This window comes from Osmerus eperlanus, chromosome 21 (assembly GCF_963692335.1).
Source record: "Osmerus eperlanus chromosome 21, fOsmEpe2.1, whole genome shotgun sequence".
Taxonomy (NCBI): Eukaryota; Metazoa; Chordata; class Actinopteri; order Osmeriformes; family Osmeridae; genus Osmerus; species Osmerus eperlanus.
Window position 1 is genome coordinate 10,934,860 of NC_085038.1, and position 11,549 is coordinate 10,946,408.

An 11,549-nucleotide genomic window follows, 5' to 3' on the forward strand; every position below is an offset into this window, starting at 1 on the left:
GAATACCATCATTACATATTGGAATAGACACAAAGAATTTCAGTCCTTCAAATGGTGACCCCGATGCTGAAAAGAGGGAGTCCAGAGGGTTCCGGCCCAACCGACAGATCGGGAGAGAGACCCATACACCGGTACGAGGAGGCAGACTTAATCGTTGGGCGTGCCTCAATATAAAAAAGGTAAGCTGACACCTGTTAAAAAAGTACTGCTATTCGAAAATGAGAACCAAATTTAGATGATTACTATGTTTCATCGTACCAAGTCAAACCAACAGTGGTGGTAAATCAACCGTTTTTATGTTAGAGTGGAGTCCCTGAGGTTAAGTGTCCTCAAAAAGGTTACAGTCCCTGAGTTTAAGTGTCCTCAAAAAGGTTACAGTCCCTGAGGTTAAGTGTCCTCAAAAAGGTTACAGTCCCTGAGGTTAAGTGTCCTCAAAAAGGTTACAGTCCCTGAGGTTAAGTGTCCTCAAAAAGGTTACAGTCCCTGAGGTTAAGTGTCCTCAAAAAGGTTACAGTCCCTGAGGTTAAGTGTCCTCAAAATAGTTAAAGTCCCTGAGGTTAAGTGTCCTCAAAATAGTTAGAGTCCCTAAACAAGTAATATTTCTGTGGAGTCAGATTGTGTTAAATAAAAACAGAGAGGAGTGTGGTGTGTTTTTTATTATTTGACCAAGAAGTTACAGAAATCCCGAGGAGAGATGGAGAAAGGTGGGGGCTAAAAGAGTCCCGTTTGGTGGAGATCTTACAAAGGTGATCCCAGAGGGTGTACCCCATGTTTATAAATGGGTTCTAATACAATTGGAAGAGTTATATTAGAGTAAAATTAAGTGAATAGACGGTAAACGCTAAGCAGCTGTGTTGGTCAAAGAATGGTTTGAGCAAATGTATGTGAAAAAGTTTAATTGTAATTTGGTTTTAAGTTTTATTTGAGAGTTTTATCAGAGCCTGGCATACTGTTTGGGATAAATAGTTAGGCTGTGATAATGTTGTATTAGTAAATGGTATTAGTGCATGAAGAGGGTTATTATAACATTCAGTTCTGAAATAATTTGAGAAGACTCATCAAGTCTGATAAATTGTGGTTATGATGGTTTGAGCTAATTGGCTCGTTTTGAATTGCAGCAAAACGAGTTATGAAGTTCTACCTATCTGACCTTTATAGAAAATAAAGTTGGGAAAAATGGTTGGTTAATAGCTACATTAAGAACATTATTTGGTCTATATTTCATTTAAGAAACATACGGATTCTGGTTTGGCATAATGAAAATTGCTTTTATCATATCTTTGATAAAAAGAGGTGTGATTTGGTAAAATATTGAATCTAAAACAATATAGGTCTTACACTTAACTGTTTTAAAAGACAGAAAAGGTTTTTTGGAGTGAAAGAAATTAGACTAACAGTTGATTTTCTAAAGAAGGGAACAAAGAAACAGATTGTCATTTCTAGGCATGACTAATAGGAGTTGAATATCAAATGATGATGCATTGTCTTATTAGATGCTGTTACATGTGTTTGCTCAACAATATGAAAACTGAAGGGTCAATACTGCCTGGTAATTATAGATATGTTTACAGTGGATTGAGGTCTTTCCCAGTCCTGTACCAGATGCATTAACAACATTTGAATTGAATTATGGAAGATCATAATTCCACAACTTAAACCTAATGCTCACTAGAAAAGAGATGTCTTCTGCTAAATTCTGTTCCAGGTGAAGCAGTAAACCAAAGAGTGGAGGAGTCAAACGGGGAGATTGGGTATTGATTAAAGTTATCAATGAAAGGAGGGATCTTATGAAAACTTTAAAATATCCTGTCTAATTTCTGGTTTTTCTATTTGTTTCGAATTTATTTTATTACAATTCTAAAAGCTTGGCTAAAGTTGTATGTATGTGGTGAAGGGGGCCTGTGAGTATGTCCAGGTCTGCCGTGGATACATGGATGTCGAATGTCCACTCTGGAGTGACGGTGGGTTTTCCCACTGTGTCCACACCACTTGGCCATAATGCTGCATAGTCTCATCATTATTGTTGAATTGTATGTCAACATTGTGTACTCGGTAGTGGGATATTTTTAAATTTGTGTTTGTTGTCACACCCTAAAAGGGTGTGAAAGGAGGGATTTATTTGAACTTGAAAAATATCCACTTTAAATCCTCAAATGGGTTCTTGATTTCAATATCTGTGTTTAATCATTGGTGTTCGACTGTTCGCATCTCATTTGACTCAGTTACTGCTTGATCATGGGAGATAAGGTGATACTGGGACTGTAACTCTTTTCTGCTTCAGGACGAGTCAGACCGGCGGGTCTGACTACCTTTGGATATACAACCCCTGTTCTAAGGCCCCATTCCCCTGGAGACCCTGTTCCTCCCTTTCTCACTGGATGATCTACCCCTTCCCCTTGGAGACCTTGCCCCATCTGCCCCTATGCCTCATCAGACCTAGGAGTGGTCTGCGCCCCCCCTTTTTAAAGTTCTGTCTTATGAACTTAGAAGTGTGCTCAGGCTTAAACATGGTGTCTCACACAGGGTGTGGGAAGCAGGCTGTTCTTTGTGTCTTAATCTCTCCATTTCAGAAACAACCTTGAAACCGGGCGGAGACGGCACCCGAGCAGGTGGGACGCGTCGGCAAGAACAACTCCCTGATGCACGAGAGAACAAGCTCAACCCTCTTTTCATCTTTCTGTTTTACTGCACTGTATAATATATGCTGGGGAGGGACAGATAGCCAGTTGGACTTCGTGAACCAGACCAAACTCTGTTGCGGGTAGGGAAACGTAGACAAACCCTGAGCTCTGTACTTGTTGATTTCCAACTGCTGCAATAAAGCTGATATTATCGGACCTCTGCGACTCCAGACCATTCTTACTAGAACACATTCATTTAAGTCCTTCAGGAGGCACATCCCTTTGATATGGAGGGGGAGAGGTGAGAGCTTTCAGTTTAGAAGCAGTGTTACCAACTTGGTGACTTTCTCGCTATATCTGGCGACTTTCCAAACCGTCTTGGCGACTTATTATGTCAGAAGCGACTAGCGACAAATCTAGCGACTTTCTGGTGTTATTAGAGGTGTTTTGGAGACTTATGCGAAACGTATCATTGTGCAGTTACTGTCTTCAACGAGCACAGTAACTTTGTACAGAAACATTGAAGTCTAAATTTGACAGTGCATTACCAAACATATAGTAGATATCTGCGTCTGTGGTATCTTCCAACTAAGTACAATCTCATATCAACAGCAAGCTACCATTTTGAACTGGCATTAGCACGTTAACTATTTATGTAGAACAGGGTATCAATAGGGGGAAAAAGGGTTTTTTTTTGGTCATGATTTCCCACCTCTCCCCAATGCCCACATACAACAAATGTTAAACCAAACAAAGAAATTGCATTCTCAGCCTTGGGCCTGAGGCTGGGTCTGGACCTGCTTGACTTGGGCCTGAGGCTGGGTCTGGACATGCTGGACTTGGTCCTGAGGCTGGGTCTGGACCTTGACTTGGACCTGAGGCTGGGTGTGGACTTGGCCCTGAGGCTGGGTCTGGACCTTGACATGGACCTGAGGCTGGGTGTGGATCTGGGCTTGAGGCTTAGTCTGGACCTTGGCAGTTGGCATGGATCTGGGCACTCATGTGCTGCTGAGGGTTGGCAATATGTGGAATTAATAATTGAATATTTCTCAAAACATTGAAATAGCATCTCTCAAAAAGATTGTTTTATCGTCAGCAAGTTGACTGATGATGATATCTCTACCTGATATAAAAATTCCTTGTATAGCATTGTTAATAATATGGGTTGAGAGTATTTGCGTAGAAAGCAAAAATAGATATATATGTTTATGTGTTGTAATTAGCTATAGTCAAATTGTCAACAAAAAAAAATTGTGGCGCAGGCAATTGAACCAATAGAAATATTTCACATTTACCCACGTGGTAATGCATGTTGTGTGGTGAAACGTGTACTATGTTTAGTTTACAAAAACAACAAGGTTGTTGTGAGAATAACAATAATGTGGTGGTTTATATCAGTTTATTACTTAATTTAAATGTTTACTCACCCTCTAACACCTCCCCTTAGAGCAGTGTTCGGACGTTGCCCTGGATGGAGCGGAGGTAGCTTTTATACCGATCACGCTCATTGTGTATTTCTTTTATTTCTTTTTCCAATTCTGCATATCTAGGGTTACATGAAAATAGAAAAAAGACTAAATAAGTGTTTATCTTTAGTTTATACTATAATACTAAAGAAGACTACTACCATAACTACATGTCCAGAATCCTAGAGATGAGGAAAATATAAATGAGGAAAATATAATATTTTGTACAATTATCACTGGAAATAACAACAAAAATCTCAATGACAATTTCATTACATCTTATTTTCATGGTATTTCATTTATGCAAGGCTACAACTGTACTGACTCTATTTGTGTTCCAAGTACTTACTTCTCTTGAAGATCTCTGAGATCCACTGACAGTTGCTGTTTTTTTTTCTTCTTTAATTGACGGTACCCTTGGAGCATTTATCGTAAATTTACTGAGGGACCACTCCACCTTCATCTGTGCATTCAGAATCCTAATTGTGAAGGAGAGACTTTAATGCATCTCTGGAGATATATACATGGCTTAGGGGCTACTTGTGTCAACTTTGTCTGGCTAAGAAATGAGAGATAAGCAACAATGCCATACACACCTACAAGTCACAGTTTAAAATAAAATAAAATGCATAACGAAACTCCTAAACGTAGCATTGGGTATCTGCTTGTAAGTCCTACCTCATCATCCGAAGACGGCACACTTCTTTTTTTTCTTCGGTACTCTGTCCGAGGTATCCTAAACAGGTAGATCAGTCAGTAAACAGACCTGAAGGTTCACTATCACTAAAAACAACTCGTTTTCAGTATGTTGTGATATACAGTACACTTTAGAGTTACATTGCCGTCACATGACATAAATATGGGGGAATTCGTGTAATATGGGACATTTTTTTCATGCATTTTCTCATCGGAGCTGCTTCCTGATTAACTAGTGCCCTGACCCTTTCTGTGACACCACACCAATCACGTTTTGTGATTTCAGTCACATAACATCCATGCTAAACCTCGAGTCAAAGTTCTGTGGACTAGACATTGTCATAGCAGAGAAGAAAAAATCTAGCTACTGTAGCTAGACAGCTAGGATAGCTGTATCATTGTGTTGGCAACTGTTGGTCGGGTACCCGAGTAATCTTCTTCTTTTAATTTGATTGGCGGATCGCATCCAATTTAAAAGAGCAAACACCGCCATCTACTGTGCAGGAGTGTATAGCCAGTCACGGCCTGACAGTACACCCTACTCCACAACCCTGAAGCTCCTACTCATTTACAATACTCAAACTTTGACTCTGACTTCCTTGGTGACCTCTGCGTCGGGCCAAATACCTTTGAACTGTGATATAATAATCATACCATGGTCTGTCAATTGTGATTTATTGCTTGAATATATTGAATACACTGTAGAATGATTCAGCATTCAATATATAAACTTTTATTAAGAGGCTTTGTGTAAAAGCTTTTGTATATCACTTTTGTGAAGATAATAGTTATTTATTTGTTACTTGTTATAAATCATTTTCTTTTACATTTTAATAAATGTGTGCCCTGTAACCCTGGGTTAGGCTACATCTTGTTTGTTGGCCTTTTGTAAACCATCCACATAGTTTGCAAACGCTAACAGTTTGGCTCTCCTTTCCTCTTCCTCCTTTTTCTGATTTTTGATTTCCCAGAAGTGCAAGATCTTGTTCCAGAAACCACCTTTCTTCTTTTTCTCTGTTTGCAAGAGACAAGCATAAAATATTTCTACATGGTCTAAAGTACACATAATAATTACATATCAACATATCAAACCTACAATGGTTTCTTAATGAAGAAATTCTAACATTGCTTACACATCTTACGTTTTTGGTAAATTTCCATAGTGCCTACTTTTGCTGCACTTTGCCAGGTTGACATTCCGAGCGTTATAGAGATCACATACTATACTTTCACATCACAAGATCTGGGAGAAGTGACTAGTTTTATAATGTTCTTACTTGTCTCTGACTCTTCCTCTGACTCATCCTCTGACCCTTCCTCTGACCCTTCCTCTGACCCTTCCTCTGACCCTTCCTCTGACCCTTCCTCTGACTCATCTCCATCTGACTCTTCTCCCTCTGACTCTTCTCCTTCTGACTCTTCTCCCTCTGACTCCTCTGACTCATCCTCACAGACTCTTTTATCCATAACCTTCTCCCGTTTTTTACGATCTTTTCTTTGGAAAAACGTCGCGAGCTTCTTGAAGAAACCACCCTTCTTCTTTTTCTCTGTTTGGAAGAGACAAGCACAACATATTTCTACATGGTCTATAGTATACTGAATATCCTCATATCAAACCTACAATTGTTTCTTAATGAAGAAATTGTAACATGACTTACACATCTTACATTTTTGGTAAATTGCCATAGTGAAATGGAATGTACTTTTCCTGCACTTTGCCAAGTTGACATTCCGAGCGTTATAGAGATCACATACTATACTTTCACATCACAAGATCGGGAGAAGTGAAAATGTTCTTACTTGTCTCTGACTCCTCCACTGACTCTTCCTTCTCTGACTCTTTCCTCTCTGACTCCTTCCTCTCTGACTCCACTGACTCTTTCTTTTCTGACTCTTTCCTCCCTGACTCCTCCACTGACTCTTCCTTCTCTGACTCTTTCCTCCCTGACTCCTCCACTGATCCTTCCTTCTCTGGCTCCTTTGACTCATCCTCACAGGCACTTTCCTCCGTAACCTTCTCTTCTGTGATTTTCGGTATTATTTCATCCTCTTTTACTTGTTGTCTCTGCTCCTTTTGAATGTTCTGCTGCCTCTTCAGCTCGACGAGTCTCCCAGCTTTTCTCTCCGTTCTCCTCTTGACTGCCCGTCGCAGATTCTCTTCCCACACTTTACTTGCCTCTGCATCGAAGGGTTGTTGGCAAGCCTTCCGTTGTTTGTCTTCCTCCTCCCATCTCTTCTCTAACTCTTTCATTTTCTTATCCTCTGTCATAATTTTCTCCCTATCTTTGACTAAATCTATTTGTAAGTCGAATGCTTTTTGGAGCCAATAGTTGTCTGTAGCTTTCTCTTTCATGTCGAACAACTTGGCCAACTGTATTTTATCCATCTCTCTTAGTCTTTCCTTCTCTTTTTCTTCTTCCTCCTCCCTCAATTTCTCTTTTTCGCCTTTCTCCTCGGGTTGTTTTAGCACTTCCGCTGCTTTTTTCTCAAGCTCTTTCTGTCTCTTCAATTCTTTCTCTTTCCATCTCCTGTCTCCTTTTTGTCTCCATATCAGCTCTAAAGCTTTCCTCTTCTCCTCTCTTTGCCTCCTGTCCTCCATTTGAATTTCCATCTGTCTTTTTCGCTCCTCGTCTTGTCTTTCAGTCTCCAGCCGTTGTCTTTCCTGTTCCCTCTCGTTCTCAGTTTGTTTCATTTCTTTTCCCTCACCCATGTCTTCCTCGATTGGCAATTTCTGTTGAATCTCTCGCTGCTGGTTTTCATCGTTTTGTCGTATTATTCCCACCTCCCTCTGTCTCTCTTCCTTGACTCTCTCCTCTGATATTTCCACCTCTTTTCTAGGTTTTGTATCTTCCATTTCTTGCTCAGCGATCCTCGGTCCAGCAGCCTTTGTGCATCGGACAAGTTCCGGGGTGTCATCTTCAAGTTCCCGCTGCAGGGACTCGGTCTGTCTCAACGGATACTTTTCATGTACTTGCAGTCTTTCAATGTCTCTCCCCCTCTCATTTTCTTGACGTCTTTCGGATTTCTTCGGCAGGCCTTCTTCTAACCCTTTACGTCTTGCTTCCTCACTCTCTTGTTCTATATGCCTCTGATCCACTTCCTGTCTTTCATGCTTGTGCTTTCTTTCTGTCTCTCTCTTTTTTTCAAGTTCCCTCTGAAGTGCCTCTTTTTCTCTTGTCTCCTCTCTTGTTTTCTCCATCTCTTTTTGTCTCTTTTCCTCTAGTCTCTCCTTTTCTTGTTGAGTTTCAATCTCTCTTTGTCTTGAAATCTCTTTAAGTCTTTCAATTTCCTTCTTAAGATCCTCTTTTTGTTTGGCCTCCTGTCTCTCCTTTTCCAGTTCTTTCCGTCTCTCTTCTTCCTCCAGTCTGTCCTTTTCTTGTTGACTTTCTATCTCTCTTTGTCTCGCATTCTGTTTAAGTCTTTCAACTTCTTTTTGCAGGTCCTCTCTTTGTCTAGCCTCCTCTCTCTCTCTTTGTAGTTCTCTCTGTCTCTCTGCCTTCTCCTTTAGTCTTTTCTGCTCTTGCTGTCTTTCAGCCTCTTTCTGTCTCTCATTCTCTTTAGGTCTTTCATGTTCCCTGTCCAGGTCCTCTTTTTGTCTAGCCTCCTCCTTTGCTCTCTCCCTTTCTTTATGTCTTTTCTCTTTCCTCTCTCTCTTCAGCTGTTCTTCCTTTATCTCAGTCTCTCTTTGTCTTGTATTCGCTTCAGATCTCTCAGTTACACTCTTTCTGTCTTCGTTTTGTCTAGCCGCCTCAATTTCTTGCTCCATCTTTCTCAGTTCCTTTTCCTCCTCTTCTCTCTTCTGTTTGAGCTTCATCTCTGTCTCTCTCTTTTTTTCAAGTTCCCTCTGAAGTGCCTCTTTTTCTCTTGTCTCATCTCTTGTTTTGTCCATCTCTTTTTGTCTCTTTTCCTCTAGTCTCTCCTTTCCTTGTTGACTTTCAATATCTCTTTGTCTTGAAATCTCTTTAAGTCTTTCAATTTCCTTCTTAAGATCCTCTTTTTGTTTGGCCTCCTGTCTCTCCTTTTCCAGTTCTTTCCGTCTCTCTTCTTCCTCCAGTCTGTCCTTTTCTTGTTGACTTTCTATCTCTCTTTGTCTCGCATTCTGTTTAAGTCTTTCAACTTCTTTTTGCAGGTCCTCTCTTTCTCTAGCCTCCTCCTTTGCTCTCTCCCTTTCTTTCTGTCTTATCTCTTTCCTCTCTCTCTTCAGCAGTTCTTCCTTTATCTCAGTCTCTCTTTGTCTTGTATTCGCTTCAGATCTCTCAGTTACACTCTTTCTGTCTTCGTTTTGTCTAGCCGCCTCAATTTCTTGCTCCATCTTTTTCAGTTCCTTTTCCTCCTCTTCTCTCTTCTGTTTGAGCTTCATCTCTGTCTCTCTCTTTTTTTCAAGTTCCCTCTGAAGTGCCTCTTTTTCTCTTGTCTCCTCTCTTGTTTTGTCCATCTCTTTTTGTCTCTTTTCCTCTAGTCTCTCCTTTCCTTGTTGACTTTCAATCTCTCTTTGTCTTGAAATCTCTTTAAGTCTTTCAATTTCCTTTTTAAGATCCTCTTTTTGTTTGGCCTCCTGTCTCTCCTTTTCCAGTTCTTTCCGTCTCTCTTCTTCCTCCAGTCTGTCCTTTTCTTGTTGACTTTCTATCTCTCTTTTTCTCGCATTCTTTTTAAGTCTTTCAACTTCTTTTTGCAGGTCATCTCTTTGTCTAGCCTCCTCCTTTGCTCTCTCCCTTTCTTTCTGTCTTATCTCTTTCCTCTCTCTCTTCAGCAGTTCTTCCTTTATCTCAGTCTCTCTTTGTTTTGTATTCGCTTCAGAGCTCTCAATTTTCCTCTGTCTGTCTTCTTTGTATCTAGCCGCCTCCATTTCTTGCTCCATCTTTTTCTGTTCCTTTTCCTCCTCTTCTCTCTTCTGTTTGAGCTTCATCTCTGTCTCTCTCTCTTTTTCAAGTTCCCTCTTCAGGAATTCTTTTTCTCTTTCAAGTTTTTCAATATCCTTCTGAAGGTCCTCTTTTTGTCTTTTGGCCCTCTCTCTTTCTATTTCGTTCTGTCCTGCCCTCTCCTTCTCTTGTCGCTCCCGTTCTTGCAGTCGTTCTGCCTCTCTCTGTCTGTCTTGCTCGTTGTGTCTTTCAACTTCCCTTTCCAGTGTTTTCTTTTCCCTAGCAGAATCCATCTCCCGTTTGGCACTGTCTATCTTTTTCTGTCTTTCAAGTTCCCTCTTGAGATCGTCTTTCTGCCCTGCGTCCGCCCTCTCCCTTTTGATTTCTCTTTGTCTTTCCTCCTCCTCCTGGCGCTCTTGTGCTTGCTGCCTCTCTTTCTCTTTCCCAAGTTGTCTTCGCAGATCCTCCCTTTCCGTGTCCAGAGGTTTATGCTTCTCCTTTTGTCTCCCAGCCTGTCTTTGCATCCGCTGTTTCTCTTCCCTCCTTTCCCTCTCTCTCTGCGTCTCAGGCACTCTTTGTCTTTCGAACTCTTGCTCTTTCATTCGTCTGTTCCTTTCTTCGCTCTCCGACATTTCTCTCTTTTTTCCTGCTTGGTGCTGTGACTCTGCAGTGTTTCCATCCTCAACTGGCTTTCCATCAACAATTCTTTTAGGTGTTTCTGCAAGCTGATTAAATAACACAAAACTTAGCATAGAAGAACATCAGTGTTAACTCAGTTTTGGAAGTGAATTAAATATGCATGTGCTTTTGTCAGTCCCAAAAGTACTGCTACTATGCAGTAAATAAGGCGCACACAGTAATCTTTCACATTCAAAAGGTGAACAGTCTGACACTTCTTGAAAATAATCCTAAGGTTGTTGAACATAACTTGAGGTCAGTGTGAAAGGGCTATTAGTCCCCATCCTTACAACATCCACAGCTGTGGTATAGTTTTAGTATTCTGCAACAGAGATAAACTACTACCGCCTAACTAATCCTGTTTTAACGGGTTTGTGATATAGATGACACAACTTTGTGTTTACACCCCAGATAATCTATTGTAGCAACTCTGCTAGATCACGATAAGATTAAGATACATTTTTGGGGGGTAATATCTTGGGTATGTGCTGAAAGATTAGTGAGTGACATTGCCTATGTTCTTGGCTTTTACCCGTTTGAATTTGTCAATCCTTTTCATCAGTGAAAGGTTTTTTTGTTGGAGCTCTTCGATGGAAACCTGTAGGTCCTCCACCTGGTTCTCCAGCTCTTTCACTCTTCCCTCCCTTGCCTCCCTCCGCAGCTTCTCCCTCTCCACCCATAGATGAACCCGCCGCTCTCTCTGCCGGTCTCTCTCTCGTAGCTCCAGCAACTCTCTCTGGATGGCGTCATTTGTCATCTCACCCGGTCCAGCTAGACCAGCATTGTTGGTGGAGACTGACGGTTTGTCGAGGACAAATATGGAAGGCTTCTTTTTGGCCTGAGTGCTGAATGAGAACAATTAAAAAATGTTAAATATCCTTATAGGTCAACCCACAGCCATGTCAAGAAATCCTTCCTAATAAAATGTATGCATATATTTTTTGGACAATTCTTTTTGGTAGAGAACGTATTGTTTAGTTACCACGTGCTAGTGCAGGAGACTTACGGGTTAATTTGAGGGCCCCTCCCTGTGGCTACAAGAGCTTTACAGGGACATATCTCTCCATCAGAGGAGCTCTCATCAGAGGAACTCTCAGAGCCACTTAGCCCCAGGGTGATCGTTCCTAAAGAGAACCTCTTTCCAAACGCTCCACAGGAGCCTGCTCCGATTGAGGAGTATCCTCCAGCACTGCGGGGAGACACACACACACACATCAGAACATATCAAA

At 41.1% G+C, this 11,549-nt stretch overlaps 1 long non-coding RNA gene across 1 annotated transcript; it reads right to left on the reverse strand.

Annotated features, from left to right (window-relative positions):
* Positions 1-3,401: 3,401 nt before the first annotated feature.
* On the reverse strand, positions 3,402-11,158 carry LOC134007694 (uncharacterized). Its single transcript, XR_009928072.1, has 5 exons — positions 10,853-11,158; positions 4,766-4,823; positions 4,437-4,566; positions 4,049-4,167; positions 3,402-3,629 (listed from the first exon to the last, which is right to left on the reverse strand). It is a non-coding gene; the product is annotated as an uncharacterized LOC134007694 (long non-coding RNA).
* Between the last annotated feature and the right edge of the window lie 391 nt (positions 11,159-11,549).